At 37.6% G+C, this 19,792-nt stretch overlaps 1 protein-coding gene and 1 pseudogene across 10 annotated transcripts in view; both read right to left on the bottom strand.

Moving 5' to 3' along the window:
• NOL4 (nucleolar protein 4) overlaps positions 1 to 19,792 on the bottom strand; it is a 395,149-nt gene that overhangs the window by 317,124 nt on the left and 58,233 nt on the right. The window lies entirely within an intron of this gene.
• LOC114902242 lies at positions 19,140 to 19,197 on the bottom strand (annotated as a pseudogene).

Genomic DNA, 19,792 nt, shown 5'->3' with positions numbered 1-19,792 from the left:
AGGAAACCCTAGTGCCCTTTGGAAGAGGTTGCAACCAAACAGATTTGGACACTAAAGAGAAAAGTGTTTCCAATTCATAGCTTTAGCTAGGGCTTGGACTCTATAAAAATCTTTTTCAGTGGCTTTGAAAACCCTGGGACACAGGAAGTGTGACAAAATGAAATTATTAAGTACCTCGCCTATCAGCTTTAGGAAAAAAATAGTTACCCTGCATTGTTGGGATTTTCTAAAGAGGTACCATTAAAGTCAGTTGAAAAGGCTGGTCTATTCAAAACTGCAGAACTATGTAAGGAAACTCATGATTAACAGTGGCAAAAGCTACCAGGGTGCTTTCAGAGAATGAAAGCTGTATGATATACACATTAGACAGGAAAGAAATTTGAGAAGTAAGAGGTTGTGACCAACAGCAGTTCATAGAGTCTGCCAGGGTATGGCTGGCAATTCAAGATCACAGATGTGTCAACTTGCTCTAATCAGGGAGAGTCCTTCTTGCTAAGTGCATTCATGCTGGTAGTCAGTAGAGATGCAACCATGCACTAAATTTTGAACCTGAGCAGAGTATAAGTATTCTAGAGAATTTAATTTACCCCCCTCTCCCTACTTCAAAGACAGACACATGCTAAAATAACCCCCCTTGCAAAGCCAAAAATTGATCTCAAATGTGGATGGAATAGAGCCCAGAAAAGAGAGATTTTAGCACTGGACTGGCATAAAGAACCGGAAAAAAACAGGGAAGGGGCTTCTGAACAGTCCATTCTCTCTTTATTATGATAGATATTCCGACACATAATTATTCCACTCATTTGTCCAAAAGTGGTTAATTTCAGTAAAAAGACATTCCTATATTATCCATATACTATAAATGAAAACTAGAAATTTCACATATCTGCGGTAATTAAAAATAAAAACAATTTAAAATCCCTTTCTGTTGATAATTAGATTTGGCCCAGGACAGTGTTCTGTGGAACTAAATAAGCTGTTAAGAAGAGGTGTAGGGCAGACGCAGTTAAGTATCAAGGGAGCCGCTTTTTCATCCTTCCAGACCGGCTATTGTGCAAGACACTGAGATATAAAATTCTGGGTGGAAAGCTGAATAAAGGAAGACATGGTGGAGGAACCCGAGGCGAATTTTGGACGTCTGCCCTCGTTTCCTGTTTGTGGGAGGCGAGCAGTGGCAGCTGCTGGGTTAGAGTTCCTGGTAGAGACCGCTGGGGCAAAAGAGGGCTCGGGTATCTGTTTCTTTTACTTAGGCAGCAGCAGCTGTAGCAGCGTGTACAGGTGAGGGTGCCCTGACGGTCTCCATGGCAACACTGGAGGGGTGGAGGTGAGAAAGGCGCCCTCCATCCGGCAAACCTCTGCCTTGCCAACCCCGCCCCCTGTCCGCGACCTCGAGCTGGCTCTCGGCGAGTCCTCCAACCACGCGCACGCTCCGCAAAGGGGATCCGAGATCCAGCCTCCCTAGCGTCCACCGCCAACTGCACGGTTGCCTTGGCAACGATTGGGGGGAGGAAGGCCAAGGCCCTTTCTCCTCTGCGTTCTCCGCCCCCATGCCCAGAGTGTGAGGGCTCACAGGAGATCTGAATCCTTCCCTAGCAGGGCTGGGCCACGCAGGGCACTCGGCACTCAGAGGACAAGGCGACGCAGGCTGGAGACCCCGGCCCCGACTCAGCAGCCGCCAGGGTAGCAGCTCAACCTCCTGGCCCTGGAAAGGCATCTCTCTCCTCACTCCTTGGGGACAGAGGCGCAGTCATGCTGGGGGTGTGATGTCACCTTCCAAAGGTCCAAGGACCAGAAAAAAGCTTGCCTCAACCCAGTCCATCGCCACGTTCCCACATGGAAGCAGGAAGGAGGCCGCCTTCCCAGGGAAATAGAGGAGTCCCTGCTGGCCATCGGCTCTCTTAGCGGGATTCCCTCCAGTCCCAGCAAGCTCAGCCATACCCTCTGTCGGCCCCTTCCATCCACTTAAGGTTATCTCCAAGGACTAGGACACCGAGTCCTCTCCCTATTCTCTCCTCTTCCCTGGCCTTTGGGGAGCGAAGTGTAGAGGCCCTCGGAGCCCTGCAGAAGGCAGCAGGACGCCAGGCTTCCCTAAGGTCAGTGGCTCCGCTCTGCCTAGACCTCCCATGGGAGAGGGACGTGGGAGGGGGGTTTTCAGTAGGCAGTGTCCTACCACCCCCAGCCAGGTAAATCGTGTCCAGGAGAGGCACCCCTGAGGGATGATTCAGTATTGCATACAGAAACTGATTTTGCTCAGAGCCTAAAAGAAATAAGTTGTGTGTTTATTTACTGGAGCAAAACAAGCACAGGTGGAGAAGGGTGTCTCTTCTGGCAGCTAAGTCAACGGACATGGTTGCTTTTCTTTCAAATGCATCAGAAAGCACCATGATTTTGAAAGAAATTATTGTTTGCATGTAGACAAAGAAAAAGCCAAAGAAACTACATTGCATTCTCTAGTTGAAATTTTGACGACAATTTTTCTATAGTTTACAATATAGACCTGTCCTCTTCTTGAGCAGTAATTAATATTTTATTGCTATAACCAGGAGTTTTCATAAAGCTTTTATTATCTTTTTAATAAGATGCACAAAATTTGAAAATTAATAAAATCATAAGCAATACCTATGCTGCTGAAAATACATTGTATCATTGATTTTTCTGAATATTTATGGAGATGCTTGATGAATCAGCTTGTTGTTAAACAATTGTTTGTTACCTAGCACTTACAGAAAAGATTATATTTAACTGGAGAAAATATGTAAGAAAACGAAAAGTATGTATCAAATAGAATTAAGTTTAACAGTTTGCTTAAGAAATTTGAAAGTGATTTGTTTTATATATATACATAATTTGTTATAAATATATATATATTTGAATACTAAATAAATTTGGCTACCAAAACATAAAGGATCTTTGAGTTAAAGTTCTGAGATTAGATATAAGCTTTAAAATGCAAATTGAAGTGTTATCTGATTGTTAACTCAGATATGTCCTGTTGTCTTTGCACTGAAATATTCAACTTTACAAGGCAGTTATTTCAAAAGATGATTCAATAATTAATAAAGTTAATAATTAATAAAGACAATCTTCCTTTAATCACCTTCCAAACTGCCAAACTATTTCAAATATTACTGGTAGAAATGTTTCTACTATCTCCCTAAGGATATTATCCATGCCCTTAATGCCAGATTTGTTCCCTTAAAAAAAAATTTTTTTTGCCCACATTGATTAAAAGCAAATGTATGTTTCAATTGGGAGACAGATCTGTCTATAAGTCATAGAATGTATACTGACTGATGTTTAATACCTCGGTTTATGTTATCAGGATCCCACAGAAGGAGGCTCATGATCAGAGCACCCCATGTTACAGTGTGAAGTTTAAGTGAATGGGAAGTGAGAAGAAAAGGTTTTAGCTTTCTGGACTGCTTCTTTTGCCATTTGGAAAGGTTAGCCTCACCTCTCACCACTATTATTTCACATGGTATTAGAAGCTCTCAGCAGGTCTGGCATGCCTTCAGTTAGGTGTCAATGTTTGCATATTCAAGTACTGTTCCACTTCCTCAGGGTACAGTATATACTGGGGCATTAAAATATAAAACTTGAAACAGAGCTGCTAACTAAAGCTTTCAAAACGAGTAATTATCTGATCATTTAATATTAGTGTATACTAGAACTGAGGAAACTGGGAAAAGCAAAGTATATTAAGAAATGATTTTAAAGAAACATATATCATATATTCAATATGTAATCTGTGCTAACAGATGTCTCTAGATAGTAGAACAGTAGTATTTTTCTTTCATTTTTCTTTACTTTTCAAGAAATCTATAATAAGCAGATAGTAATTTAATAATAATAAACATAATATATATTTATTATTAATAAATGTCTACACTTTTAAAAGCACATATGTTTATTTTAATTTATTAGTTGTGGCTAACAGTGTTGTATTTTTTCAATGTTTAAAATCTTTAGGTTGTACTATGTACTAGAAAAAAAGTCAAGTGAATGAAAATTTATAAAATATATCTTTGTAAGACTTGGGAACATTTCCCAGGTTCTTAAAATCAAATACAGAAGGAGAGAAACTTGTATGCATATGTCCAGCTTACTCACTAAACAATGTTATATTAAAAGAAATTGTTATATTTTAAATGTCCATTAACCTTAGTACAAGACTGTCAAACCCCCGAAGTATCATATAATGGAAAGCTGACAGTTTTTATCCACAGCTCTATCAGAATATAATCACATCACAGTTTATTTGGGTCAGTAGATACCAACTAGTTTATAATTTGGAAATAAAATGTTTGCTAGAAAGGCATTAATAAAACAATAAAAGGACACAACATAAAAATAGCCACCTTGTAATTCTCACTTCAACAGGGTGTGCCACCTGAATTTGAAGTAAATAAACAGATTCTGTCATAGGTAAGCAGGGAGGAATAGAAAGACGTTTGTCTTTTACAGAAAATAGATTACACAAAAATTTGTCTATATCCATTTCCCCAAAGTCCCATTATCAGAGGTATATCATTTGAACTTGAGCTAATAATAAACATCTATCAATGCAATAATGTCCACTAAAGAAATAGAACAATATTAACTATAGTTTATAAATTTATAATGATCAAGCTGTTACCCCAAAAGGTATGTAATAATTGATATACAAAGTTCTGTTAAGCTTTATAATAGTCATCTTTGACTTTTTGCACCTCCCACATAATCCATATTAAACTGTTCTCTAATCTGCTGATATCTGCCTGTATCTCTTGCTTGGATTACTTATTCAATTTACTACTTTGTTCTACTTGTTTTATTTCTGATTCTTACAATTCATTCTTCTCAGAGTAGCCAAAAGTATCTTTCTAAAATGAAAATCTGAGAGTGCTTATTTAAGTATTATATATAGATAGATGGGGAGAGAGAGAGAGAACACAAGCATCTTAAATGTATTATTGAGCTCACTCATAAGTACAGGTAATCCTCAAGGACCCAAAAATTAAAATTTAAAAGAAATGGCAAAATGAAACCAGAGGAGTAAGCTATAACAGAAAACTAAAGCTTAATTTTCTCTGGGAGCAATTGCCTATACCAGGAACCTACAGCTTCTGGGACTGGAGAGAGTGGGGGGAAGAAGAGACTAAACCTTGGATTCTGGCGAAGTAAGGAAAATGAAGCAGATTTCTAAGTGCAAGGAATTAGAGGGAAAGGAATGAATGAACAATGACTGCATTTGGGGAAATATCTGCACATCCAGATTTCACTTCATCAATTCTCTTTTCAATGTTATCTAAATTTCTATTGAAACCTTAGAGTTCCTACTTTCTAAATTTGTTTTTTTTCCTCTTTTATTATTTTCTAAATCTTCCTACTCATTTTTACATAACTTCTTTCCCTCTTTAAGTTTAAGAAGATAATAATTCTCCACACTGATAAAAGTCATGAATTCAGAAGTTTAAAAAATATATATATCAAAAAGCATAACTATTTTGAAGTCTCCTCCTAGACACATTGTAGTGAATCTGTAGAACACCATAGAATGATAAAGAAAAAAATGTGAAGACCTTCAAGAAAAAGAGACAGATCATCTACACAGAGGACAATAGGACTGACAGCACATTTCTCAACAGGAGGTATAATGGAATATAGAAAATAAAATAACCTTTTTAAAAAGAGTTTAAGAGTTAAAATAATAGGTCTAAATAAAAATATTTTCAGCTAGAAAATTAAGAAATAACCAACCACTGACTAACTAAAGGAACTTGTAAAGCACTAATTTTAGGGGGAAAAAACACCTGCAGCGGAAAATACCAACTGACTAGAAAAATATGGAAAGAAACTAGTGAATTTGGATATAAGCCTAAAAACAACTGGATTTATGAAATAAAGATAAATAATCTTTATATGTTATATATAATATATATTTAGAAGAAATAATTATATAAAAGAACAATAATATTATCTACATTCTGGAGTTCAAAAGACTAAACAAAACAATTGTAATCCATGAAAATATGGTAAGAGTAAAATGACTAGCAGGAAGGTCAAGATGTAGAATTTAATAATTATGCGTGATCTTGAATGTAAATGGCAAGCACTAAGACAAATCTAGTGTATAAATTCCAAATTATAAATAAGAAATGTGAATTAAACGATAATTTAAAATGTCAGTGTAATGGAAAAGGGACATTAAGAAAAGCAAGGTAAATAGAAAACAAAGAATGAGATTTAAAATATACAGACATGTATAAATAATCACAGTATGTTTTAAAAAAGAGGAAAAGATATATTGTCAGACATACAAAGCCAAAAGAATTTGGCTAACAGACCTATACCATAAGAAATGTTAATATCCTTCATGGAGAAATGTCTTTCAGGCAGAAAGAAATGATACCAGATGGAAATATGGGTGTATAAAAGGAATGAAGAGCACTAGAATGGTAACCACATGGGTAAATATATTTGAATATTATTCTTATTATGTAAATATCTTTAAAGATCATTGATATCAGAACAAAATAATGTATTATGGGATTTATCACATACCTATAGGAAAAACACTGTTAATATATATTAATAGCATAAATGTCAGGAGTGTACTGAAAGTATACCATTATAGGCTTCCTGAACTATACAAGTTGTATAATTCTTGAAGGCAGACTTTCATTATTTAAAGATGTACACTGTAAACTGTACAGCAACCACTAATATTTAATTCAAAAAATGCAGAGAAGAGGGGGAAAAGAACAAAGAACAGACTGGACATATAGAAAGCAAACAGCAAGATGACAGACTTAACCCAAACCACATTAAATATAAATGTTCTTATGAACATCCAATTGAAAGGCAGGCATTGTATTAAAAAAGCAAGACCCAACTATATGCTATTTACAAGAAATGCATTTTATATCTGACCCTTGAACAAGTGTTTTAACTTCCTCTAGTTCCATCTCCTAATATGTTGCTCTGCAGTAGCTTTGATAAGTAACAGCCCACATTATTAGTGCAACCTTGTAGCCACCAGAAGAAAGAGAATGGAACTGCAACTTTTTTGAAGCCTTAGTCCCAAAGAATGTTCACATTATTTTATCTGTCTAATAGTTCCCTGGGAGACCCCACTTAACAGTCTGTCTGAAGTTGAATGACTTGGAACTTACCTAATGTGAAAAGCCCTTCCCTCAGGAGCATTTATGGAAAACAATTACACGAAAATGTTTTACTTTCATAGCTGCCTAAGACAGTGAATAACATCTGAGTCAAGCAATAGACTAAACAAAAGCTTAAAAATAAAAACTATGGGGCTTCCCTGGTGGCTCAGTGATTGAGAGTCCGCCTGCCGATGCAGGGGACACGGGTTTGTGCCCCGGTCCAGGAAGATCCCACATGCCACAGAGTAGCTGGGCTGGGCCCGTGAGCCATGGCCGCTGAGCCTGTGTATCCGGAGCCTGTGCTCCGCAACGGAAGAGGCCACAACAGTGAGAGGCCCGCATACCGCAAAAAAAAATTAAAAAAATAAAAAATAAATAAATAAAATAAAAACTATGAAATGAGATGCCCATACAGTTTTGAAAGACTCCAACATATTCCCTAGGAATCCAGAAGAACTCACACATGTATAGAAATGTGTGCACGCTCAAAGAAGGTCTAAGAAGGACCTAGGTTCTCACCTCTAGCTGACCTTGAGGTTCTGTACACACAGGAAGTAAAGGTTAAGAAAGAGCTGTCGGCTACCCAGCTGAGTGTCAAAGGTTTGCCCTAACACACACAGAGAGCCTCTTAGCAAATACTGGGAGGTTTACTGGTTCCAGGAATTTAGGAGCAAAATTTTGTATACTATTGAAATTATGCTGATAAAAATCCTAACTAGACTGCTATATATTAAGAAATTTTTTAAAAAGAAAGAAATTGATGGTAATCCTCACAGCAACCACTAAGAAAATAACTCAAAAGTGTAAAGGAAACAAAAAGAAAATTAAAATGGTACAAAGTAAATAAGTATTGAATGCAAATGAAAATAATAAGGAATTAAGAAACAAAAGAATGACATATAGAAAACAAGTAGCAAAGTAGAAGAAATAAGTCATTCGTTATCTCCTTATCAGTAATTACATTAAATGTAAATGGATTAAATACAACAATTAAAAGACAGATACTGGCAAAATGGATTAACAGAATCATTCAAAAAGACATCTGCAATAGACATACTTCATATTCAGGCACAAACATGTTGAAGGTGAAAGGATGGAAAAAGATATACCATGCAAACAGAAACCAAAAGAGAGGTGAAGAGGCTATATCAATGTTAGACCAAACAGACTTTAAGATAAAAATTATTACTAGAGGCAAAGAATGACACTTTATAATGATAAAATTGACAATCCTTCAAGAATACATAACAATCACTAACATATACATGCTGAACAGAGCCACAAAATACAAGAAGAAAAAACTGACAGAATTAAAGGGTGTAACAGTTCAAAAATAATAGTTGGAGACTTCAATACTCAACTTTCAATAATGCATCAAACTAGACAGAAGATCAGCCAAGAAACAGACAACTTGAACAACATTATAAACCAACTAAACCAGGAATCCCCAACCCCGGGGCCACAGACCGGTACCGGAACCAGGCCACACAGCAGAAGGTGAGCAGCGGGTGAGCAAGTGAAGCTTCATCTGTATTTACAGCTGCTCCCCATTGTTCTCATTACCACCTGAGCTCCACCTCCTGTAAGATCAGCGGTGGCCTTAGATTCTCATAGGAGTACAAACCCTACTATGAAAGGCACATGCAAGGGATCTAGGTTGCATGCTCCTTATGAGAATCTAATGCCTGATGATCTGAGATGGAGCTGAGGTGGTGATGCTAGGCTGGGGAGTGGCTGCAAATACAGATTATTATTAGCATAGAACTAATGTATGGTCTCTGCACAGAGACCATAGTAAATCAATTGCTTGCAAGCTCATATCAAAACTTTATCAGTGAGTGCCAAGTGACAAGCTGCGTCTTATGGAGTAGACTGGACATAAGCAACACACTTTGGGTGTCACTGTGTCCCATCACCCCCAGATAGGACCATCTAGTTGCAGGAAAACAAGCTCAGGGCTCCCACTGATTCTGCATTATGGTGAGCTGTATAATTATTTCATTATATATTACAGTGTAATAATAATGGAAATAAAGTACACAATAAGTATAATGCCCTTGAATCATCCCCAAATCATCCCCCCTTAGCCGGTCTGTGGAAAAATTGTCTTCCACAAAACTGGTCCCTGGTGCCAAAAAGTTTGGGGACTACTGAACTAAATCGGACAGGCATCTTTAGAGCCCTCTGCCCAACAACAGCAGAAATACATATTCTTCTCAAGTGCACATGCAACATTCTCCATTATAGGCCATATACTAGCCCCAAAAATAAGTCCTAATAAATTCAAAAGGATTGAAATCATACAAGATATGTTTCTACAACCATGATATAAAGAAATTAGAAATAAATAACAAAGAAATTTGGAAAGCTCACAAATATGTTAGAAATAAAACAACACACTCTTCAATAACCAATGAGTAAATACTTTGAGATGAAGGAAAACAAAACCATATTAAAATTTAGGGGATACAGAAAAAGAAGTGCTTTGAGGGAGTAAATTTATACAATTTATACCATTTAAATTTATACCATTTATAGTGGTAAAGGCATTTACTACAGTTTAAAAAAGAAAGATCTCAACCTAATTTTCTGTCATAAGAAATTAGAAAAACAGGGCTTCCCTGGTGGCACAGTGGTTGAGAGTCCACCTGCCGATGCAGGGGACGCGGGTTCGTGCCCCGGTCTGGGAAGATCCCACATGCTGTGGAGCGGCTGGGCCCGTGAGCCATGGCCACTGAGCCTGTGCATCCAGAGCCTGTGCTCTACAATGGGAGAGGCCACAACAGTGGCCTGAGCCATGGCCGCTGAGCCTGTGCGTCCAGAGCCTGTGCTCCACAATGGGAGAGGCCACAACAGTGAGAGGCCCACATACCACCAAAAAAAAAAAAAAAAAAAATTAGAAAAACAAAAGCAAGCTAAATGTAAGACATGCAGAAATAGAGTATAGAAAAACGAGAGAAAATCAATGAAAACAAAAATTCATTCATGGAAAATATCAAAAACACTAAATCTTTAGCTAGACTAACCAATTACAAAAAGAGAGAAGACTCAAATTACTAAAATAAGGAATTAAAAAGGGAACACTGCTACCAACCTACATAAAAAGGATTACAAGGGGATAAGCTGCTTACAAAAAAATAGATCATATAGATGAAAGTGGACAAATTACTAGAAAAACACAAACAACCAAAACCGACTCAAGAAAAAGTAGAAAATCTGAATAGATACAGAACAGAAAAAGATTGCATATCAATTTTTTTTTAAGTTACAACAAATATGGGCCCAGGACCACACAGCCTCACTAATGACTTCTACCAAATGTTTAAAGAAGAATTAATACCATCACTTTATATATATTCCTCCAAAAAAAAAAAAAAAAGAGGAAATACTTCCCAACTGATTCTCTAAGGTCAGTATCACCCTGATACCAAAACCATGCAATGACATCACAGTAAGACAAAATTACAGATCAGTATCCCTTATGAATACAGATACAAAAATCTCCAACAAAATAATAGCAAGCTAATTTCAGCAGCATATAAAAAATTATATACACAATGACCACATGGGTTAGTCACAGGAATATAAAGCTGATTCAATCTATAAAAATTAATGTATAGAGAATATTCTTACAAACCAACTGAAAAACTGATAGGATTAGTAAATGAGTTTAGCAAGGTTGCAGGATACAAGAACAATATATAAAAGTTGTGTTTTATACACTAGCAATGAAAAATCTGAAAATGAAATTACTAAAACAATTCACTTTGCAACACCATAGAAAATACTAACAAATTTTCGAGAAGAAATTACTTGAACACTGAAAATTTCAAAATACTGTTGAAATAAAGGAGACTTACACCCCTATTTTACACAATATCCAAAAATCAACTCTAAACGGATTAAACACTTGAATGTAAGACCTGAAACCATAAAACTCCTAAAAGAAACATAGGCGGTAGGCTCCTTGACAGTGGTCTTCGTAATGATTTTTTGGATTCGACACCAAAAACAAAGGCAACAAAAGAAAAAGTAAACAAGTAGGACTATATCAAATTAAAAACCTTCTGCACGGTAAAGAAAACCACCAAGAAAATGAAAGGGCAACCTACTGGACTAGTTGAAAATATCTGCAAACCATATATCTGATAAGGGGTTAATAGCCAAAACAGAAAAAGAACTTATAAACTTAACAGGAAAAAAGTCCAATTAAAAAAAGAGCAGAGGGCTTCCCTGGTGGCGCAATGGTTGAGAGTCCGCCTGCCGATGCAGGGGACGTGGGTTCGTGCCCAGGTCCGGGAAGATCCCACATGCCGTGGATCGGCTGGGCCTGTGAGCCATGGGCGCTGAGCCTGCGCTCCACAATGGGAGAGGCCACAACAGTGAAAGGCCTGCATAACGCCAAAAAAAAAACCAAAAAAAAACAAATCAGAGGATCTGAATAGACAGTTTTCCAAAGAAAACATCCAAATGGCCAACAAGTACATGCAAAGGTGCTCAACATCACTAATAATCAGGGAAATGAAAGTCAAAGCCACAATGAGATAATTGCCTCACACCTGTTAGAATGGCAATCATCAAAAAGAAAAGCCATAACAAGGGTTTACAAGGACACAAAGAAAAGGAACTGTAAATGGTTGTGGACACTATGGAAAACAATATGTTATTTCTCAAAAAAAAATAAAAATCGAACTACCGTATGATCCAGCAATACTTTTCCTAGGTATATATCCAAAGGAAATAAAAACAAAATATTGAAGAGATATCTGTACTCTCATGTTCACTGTATTTTTCTTTTAAACATCTTTATTGGTGTATAATTGCTTTACAATGGCATGTTAGTTTCTGCTTTATAACAAAGTGAATCAGCTATACATATACATATGTCCCCATATCCCTATCCCACCCCTCTAGGTGGTACAAAGGACCGAGCTGATCCCACTGTGCTATGCGGCTGCTTCCCACTAGCTAGCTATTTTACATTTGGTAGTGTATATATGTCCATACCACTCTCTCACTTCGTCCCACCTTACCCTTACCCACCCCGTGTCCTCAAGTCCATTCTCTATGTCTGCATCTTTATTCCTGTCCTGCCCCTACGTTTTTCCAGAACCATTTCTTTTACACTCCATGTATATGTGTTAGCATACGGTATTTGTTTTTCTCTCTCTGACTTACTTCACACTATGACAGACTCTAGGTCCATCCACCTCACTACAGATAGCTCAATTTCATTTCTTTTTATGGCTGAGTAATATTCCATTGTATATATGTGCCACATCTTCTTTATCCATTTATCTGTTGATGGACACTTAGGTTGCTTCCATGTCCTGGCTATTTTAAATAGAGCTGCAATGAACATTGTGGTACATGACTTTTTTGAATTATGGTTTTCTCAGGGTATATGCACAGTAGGGGGATTGCTGGGTCATATGGTAGTTCTATTTTTAGTTTTTTAAGGAACCTCCATACTGTTCTCCATAGTGGCTGTAGCAATTTATATTCCCACCAATATTGCATGAGGGTTCCCTTTTCTCCACACCCTCTCCAGCATTTATTGTCTGTAGATTTTTTTGATGATGGCCATTCTGATAGGTGTGAGGTGATACCTCATTGTAGTTTTGATTTGCATTTCTCTAATAATTAGTGATGTTGAACATCCTTACATGTGTTTGTTGGTGATCTGTATATCTTCTTTGGAGAAATCTCTATTTAGGTCTTCTGCCCATTTTTGGTTTGCATTGTTTGTTTTCTCAATATTGAGCTGCATGTGCTGCTTATATATTTTGAAGATTAATCCTTTGTCAGTTGCTTCATTTGCAAATATTTTCTCACATTCTGAGGGTTGTCTTTTCGTCTTGTTTATGGTGTCCTTTGCTGTGCAAAAGCTTTTAAGTTTCATTAGGTCCCATTTGTTTATTTTGTTTTAATTTCCATTACTCTAGGAGGTGGGTCAAAAAAGATCTCGCTGTGGTTTATGTCATAGAGTGTTCTGCCTATGTTTTCCTCTAAGAGTTTTATTGTGTCTGGCCATACATTTAGGTCTTTAATCCATTTTGAGTTGATTTTTGTGTATGGTGTTAGAGAGTGTTCTAATTTAATTGTTTTACATGTAGCTGTCCAGTTTTCCCAGCACCACTTACTGAAGAGGCTGTCTTTTCTCCATTGTATATTCTTGCCTCCTTTATCAAAGATAAGGTGACCATATGTGTGTGGGTTTATCTCTGGGCTTTCTATCATGTGCCATTGATCTATATTTCTGTTATAGTGTCAGTACCATACTGTCTTGATTACTGTAGCTTTGTAGTATAGTCTGAAGTCCAGGAGCCTAATTCCTCCAGCTCTGTTTTTCTTTCTCAAGATTGCTTTGGCTATTCGGGATCTTTTGTGTTTCCATAAATATTGTGAAATTTTTTATTCTAGTTCTGTGAAAAATGCCATTGGTAGTTTGATAGGGATTGCATTGAATCTGTTGATTGCATTGGGTACTATAGTCATTTTCACAATGTTGATTCTTCCTATCCAAGAACATGGTATATCTCTCAATCAGTTTATATCATCTTTAATTTCTTTCATCAGTGTCTTATTGTTTTCTGCATGCAGGTCTTTTGTCTCCTTAGGTAGGTTTATTCCTAGGTATTTTATTCTTTTTGTTTCAGTGGTAAATGGGAGTGTTTCCTTAATTTCTAGTTTCAGATTTTTCGTCATTAGTGTATAGGAAAGTAAGAGATTTCTTTGCATTAATTTTGTATCCTGCTACTTTAACAAATTCATTGATGAGCTCTAGTAGTTTTCTGGTAGCATCTTTAGGATTCTCTATGTATAGTATCACGTGATCTGCAAACAGTGACAGCTTTACTTCTTTTCCAATTTGGATTCCTTTTAACTGTTTTTCAAATCTGATTGCTGTGGCTAAAACTTCCAATACTTTGTTGAATAATACTGACGAGAGTGGCCAACCTTGTCTTGTTCTTAATCTTAGAGGAAATGGTTTCAGTTTTTCACCAGTTAGAATGATGTTGCCAATGGTTTTGTCATATATGGCCTTTATTATGTTGACGTAAGTTCCCTCTATGCCTACTTTCAGGAGGGTGTTTATCATAAATGGGTATTGAACTTTGTTGAAAACTTTTTCTCATCTATTGAGATGATCATATGGTTTTTCTCCTTCAGTTGGTTAATATGGTGTATCACATTGATTGATTTGCATACATTGAAGAATCCTTACATTACTGGGATAAACCCCACTTGATCATGGTGTATGATCCTTTTAATGTGCTGTTGGATTCTGTTTGCTAGTGTTTTGTTGAGGATTTTGCAGTGATATTAGCCTGTAGTTTTCTTCCTTTGTGGCATCTTTGGTTTTGGTATCAGGGTGATAGTGGCCTTGTAGAATGAGATTGGGAGTGTTCCTTCCTTTGCTATATTTTGGAAAAGTTTGTGAAGTACAGGTGTTAGCTGTTCTCTAAATGTTTGACAAAATTCGTCGGTAAAGCCATCTGGTCCTCAGCTTATGTTTGTTGGAAGCTTTTTAATCACAGTTTAAATTTCAGTGCTTATGATAGGTCTGTTTATATTTTCTATTTCTTCCTGGTTCAGTCTCAGAAGGTTGTGCTTTTTAAGAATTTCTTAAATTTCTTAATTTCTTAATTTCCATTTCTTCCAGGTTGTCAATTTTATTGGTCTAGAGTTGCTTGTAGTAATCTTTCATAATACTATGTATTTCTGCAATAGGAGTATTTCTTCTCCTTTTCATTTCAAATTCTATTGATTTGAGTAGTCTCCCTCTTTTTCTTGATGAGTCTGGCTAATGATTTATCAATTTTGTTTATCTTCTCAAAGAACCAGCTTTTAGTTTTAGTGATCTTTGCTATTGTTTCCTTCATTTCTTTTTCATTTATTTCTGATCTGATCTTTATGATTTCTTTCCTGTTTCTAATTTTGGGGTTATTTTGTTCTTCCTTCTCTAATTGCTTTAGCTGTAAGAGTAGGTTGTTTACTTGAGATGTTTCTTATTTATTGAGGTAGGATTGTACTGCTATAAATTTCCCTCTTAGAACTGCTTTTGCTGCATCCCATAGGTTTTGGGTCATCGTATTTTCATTGTCATTTGTTTCTAGGTATTTTTTTTTATTTCTCCTTTGATTTTTCAGTGCTCTCTTGGTTATTTAGTAATGTATTGTTTAGCCTCCATATGTTTGTATTTTTTACAGATTTTTTCCTGTAATTGATGTCTGGTCTCATAGCATTATTCTCAGAAAAGATACTTGAAATGATTTCAATTTTCTTAACTTTACCAAGGCTTGATTTGTGACCCAACATATGATCTATCCTGATGAATGTTCCATGAGCACTTAAGAAGAAAGTGTATTCTGTTGTTTTGGGATGGAATGTCCTACAAATATCAATTAAGTCCATCTTGTTTAATGTATCATTTAAAGCTTGTGTTTCCTTATTTATGTTCATTTTGGATGATCTGTCCATTGGCAAAAGTGGGGTGTTAAAGTCCCCTACTATGATTGTGTTACTGTCGATTTCCCCTTTTATGGCTGCTAGTATTTGCCTTATGTATTGAGGTGCTCCTATGTTGGGTGCATAAATATTTACACTTCTTATATTTTCTTCTTGGATTGAGCCCTTGATCTTATGTAGTGTCCTTCTTTGTCTCTTGTAATAGTGTTTATTTTAAAGTCTATTTTGTCTGATAAGAGAATTGCTACTCCAGCTTTTTTTGATTTACATTTGCATGGAATATCTTTTGCCATCCCCTCAATTTTCCATCGTATGTGTCCCTAGGTCTGAAGTGGGTCTCTTGTAGACAGCATATATATGGGTCTTGTTTCTGTATGCATTCAGCCAGTCTATGTCTTTTGGTTGGAGCATTTAATCCATTTACATTTAAGGCAATTTTTGATATGTATGTTCCTATTACCATTTCTTAATTGTTTTGGGTTTGTTATTGTAGGTCTTTCCTTCTGTTGTATTTCCTGCCTAGAGAAGTTCCTTTAGCATTTGTTGTAAAGCTGGTTTGGTGGTGCTGAACTCTGTCAGCTTTTGCTTGTCTCTAAAGGTTTTAATTTCTCCATCTAATCTGAATGAGATCCTTGCTGGGTAGAGTAATCTTGGTTGTAGATTTTCACCTTTCATCACTTTAAATATATTGTGCCACTCCCTTTTGGCTTGCAGAGTTTCTACTGAAAGATCAGCTGTTAACCTTATGGGGATTCCCTTGTATGTTATTTGTTGGTTTTTCCTTGTTGCTTTTAATATTTTTTTCTTTGTATTTAATTTTTGATAGCTTGATTAATATGTGTCCTGGCGTGTTTCTCCTTGGATTTATCCTGTATGGGACTCTCTGCACTTCCTGGACTTGATTGAGTATTTCCTTTCCCATATTAGGGAAGTTTTCAACTATAATCTCTTCAAATATTTTCGCAGTCCCTTTCTTTTTGTCTTCTTCTGGGACCCCTATAATTCGAATGTTGGTGCATTTAATGTTGTCCCAGAGGTCTCTGAGACTGTCCTCAAATCATTTCATTCTTTTTTCTTTATCAATTCATTTTATTCTGCTCTGCAGTAGTTATTTCCACTCTTTTATCTTCCAGGTCACTTATCTGTTCCTCTGCCTCAGTTATTCTCCTATTGATTCCTTCTAGAGAATTTTTAATTTCATTTATTGTATTGTTCATGATTGTTTGTTTGCTCTTTAGTTCTTTTTTGTATTTTCTCCATTCTATTTCCAAGATTTTGCATCATGTTTACTATCATTTCTCTGAATTCTTTTTCCGGTAGACTGCCTATTTCCTCTTCAATTATTTGGTCTGGTGGGTTGTTACCTTGCTCCTTCATCTGCTGTGTGCTTCTCTGTCTTCTCATTTTGCTTAATTATTTAATTAAGTAATTACTTAATTACTGTGTTTGGCGTAGTAAACACAGGCTGTAGGTTTTCACAGGCTGTAGGTTTTCATAGGCTGTAGGTTCATAGTTCCCACTGTTTTGGTGTCTGCCCCCAGTGGGTAAGGTTGGTTCAGTGGGTTGTGTAGTCTTCCTGATGGAGGGGACTGGTGCCTGTGTTCTGGTGGATGAGGCTGAATCTTGTCTTTATGGTGGGCAGGACCACGTCCGGTGGTGTGTTTTGGGGTGTCTGTGACCTCATTATGATTTTAGACAGCCTCTCTGCTAATGGGTGAGGTCGTGTTCCTGCCTTGCTAGTTGTTTGGTATAGGGTGTCTAGCACTGTAGCTTGATGGTCGTTGGGTGGAGCTGGGTTTTACCTGAGATGGAGATCACTGGGAGAGCTTTCGCTGTTTGATATCACATAGAACCAGGAGGTCTCCGGTGGACCAATGTTCTGAACTCAGCTCTCCCACCTCAGAGGCTCTGGCCTGACACTGGCTGGAGCACGAAGACCTTGTGAGCCACACGGCTCAGAAGCAAAGGTAGATAAAAAGAAAGAAAGAAAAATAATAAAATAAAGTTATTAAAATAAAAAAATTATTAAAAATAAAAAATTTAGGGCTTCCCTGGTGGTGCAGTGGTTTAGAGTCCGCCTGCCGATGCAGGGGACGCGGGTTCGTGCCCCGGTCCAGGAAGATCCCACATGCCACGAAGCGGCTGGGCCCATGAGCCGTGAGCCATGGCCACTGAGCATGCGTGTCCGGAGCCTGTGCTCCACAATGGGAGAGGCCACAACAGTGAGAGGCCCGCGTACTGCAAAAAAAATAAATAAAATAAAATAATTTAAAAGTAATAAAAAGAAAAGAAAAAAGAAAGAAAGCAACCAAAGCAAAAAACAAATCCACCAATGATAACAAGTGCTAAAAACTATCCAAAACAAAACAAAACAAAAGTAAAAAAACCACGGACAAACAGAACCATACGAGAAATGGTAAAAGCAAACCTATACAGACAAAATCACACAAAGAAGCATACACATACACACTCACAAAAAGGGAAAAAGGAAAAAAACAAATATATCTATATATTAAAAAAAAGGAAGAGAGCCACCAAATCAATAAACAAATCTACCAGTGATAATAAACTCTAAATACTAAACTAAGATAAACATAAAACCAGCAACAAATTAGATGCAGAAAGCAAACCCCAAGTCTACAGTTGCTCCCAATGTCCACTGCCTCAATTTTGGGATGATTCAATGTCTATTCAGGTATTCCACTGATATAGGGTACATCTAGTTGATTGTGGAGATTTAATCTGATGATCCTAAGTCTGCTGGGAGAAACTTCCCTTTCTCTTTGTTTGCACAGCTCCTGGGGTTCAGCTTTGGATTTGGCCCTGCTTCTGCATGTAGCTCGCTTGAGGGCATCTGTTCTTCGCTCAGACAGGATGGGGTTAAAGCAACAGCTGATTAGGGGGCTCTGGCTCACTCAGACTGGGGGTAGGGAGGGGTATGGAATGTGGGCCAAGCCTGAGGCAGCAGAGGCCAGCATGACATTGCAACAGCCTGAGGTGCACCGTGTGCTCTCCAGGGGAAGTTGTCCCTGGATCATGGGACCCTGGCAGTGGCAGGCTGCACAGGCTCCCAGGAGCGGGGGTGTGGATAGTGACCTGTGCTTGCACACACAGGCTACTTGGTGACTGTAGCAGCAGTGTTAGCATCTTGTGCCTGTCTCTGGCATCCACGCTGATAGCTGCGGCTCGCACCACTCTCTGGCACTCATCTAGGTGGTACTCTGAATCCCCTCTCCTCGCGCACCTGTAACAATGGTCTCTTGCCTCTTCGGCAGTTCCAGACTCTTTCCTGGACTCCCTCCTGGCTCGCTGTGGTGCATTAGCCCCCTTCAGGCTGTGTTCATGCAGCCAACCCCAGTCCTCTCCCTGGGATTTGACTTCTGAAGCCAGAGCCTCAGCTCCCAGCCCCCACCTGCCCCAGCAGGCAGGCAGACAAGGCTCTCAGGCTGGTGAGTGCTGGTCGGCACCAACCCTCTGTCCAGGAATGTCTCCGCTTTGCCCTCTGCATCCCTGTTGCTGTGCAAGCCCTCTTCCATCCTTGTCGAGGGGACTGCTAACCTTTTCTCCTCTTATACAACACCCATGTTCACTGTATTATTCACAATAGCCAAGATATGCAAACAACCTTTGTCCATCAATGGGTGAACACATAATGAAAATGTGTTATATATATACACATACATATATATGTATATATATACACATACATATATATGTATATATATACACATACATATATATGTGTGTGTACATATATATATATATATATATATATATATATATAATGGAATACTATTCAGCCCTGAGAAAGGAGGAAATAGTACAATTTGCAACAACACTGATGGACCTTGAGGGCATTATGCTAAGTGAAATAAGCCCTACAGAAAAAGACAAAAACCTCATGGTATCATATGTGGAATCTAAAAAGATAGTCAAAAATCACAGAAACAGAGAGTAGAAAAGTGGTTGGCAGGGAGGCTGCATAAAGGGTACAAACTTTCAGCTATAATATGAATAAGATCTGAAGATCTAATGCAAAACATGGTGACTACAGTTGATGACACTGTACCATATCATTGAAATTTGCTAAGAGAATAGAACTTAAATTTTTTCACCAAAAAAAGAGAGAAAGCTGATGTATGTGTTAATTATCTAGATGGGAGGAATCTTCTCAC

This window comes from Monodon monoceros, unplaced genomic scaffold (genome assembly GCF_005190385.1).
Source record: "Monodon monoceros isolate NGI ecotype Baffin Bay Population unplaced genomic scaffold, NGI_Narwhal_1 Super_Scaffold_1, whole genome shotgun sequence".
NCBI classification, from domain to species: Eukaryota; Metazoa; Chordata; class Mammalia; order Artiodactyla; family Monodontidae; genus Monodon; species Monodon monoceros.
Note: the sequence above shows the minus strand (reverse complement) of the source record. Positions and strands in the feature narration are given on the sequence as shown.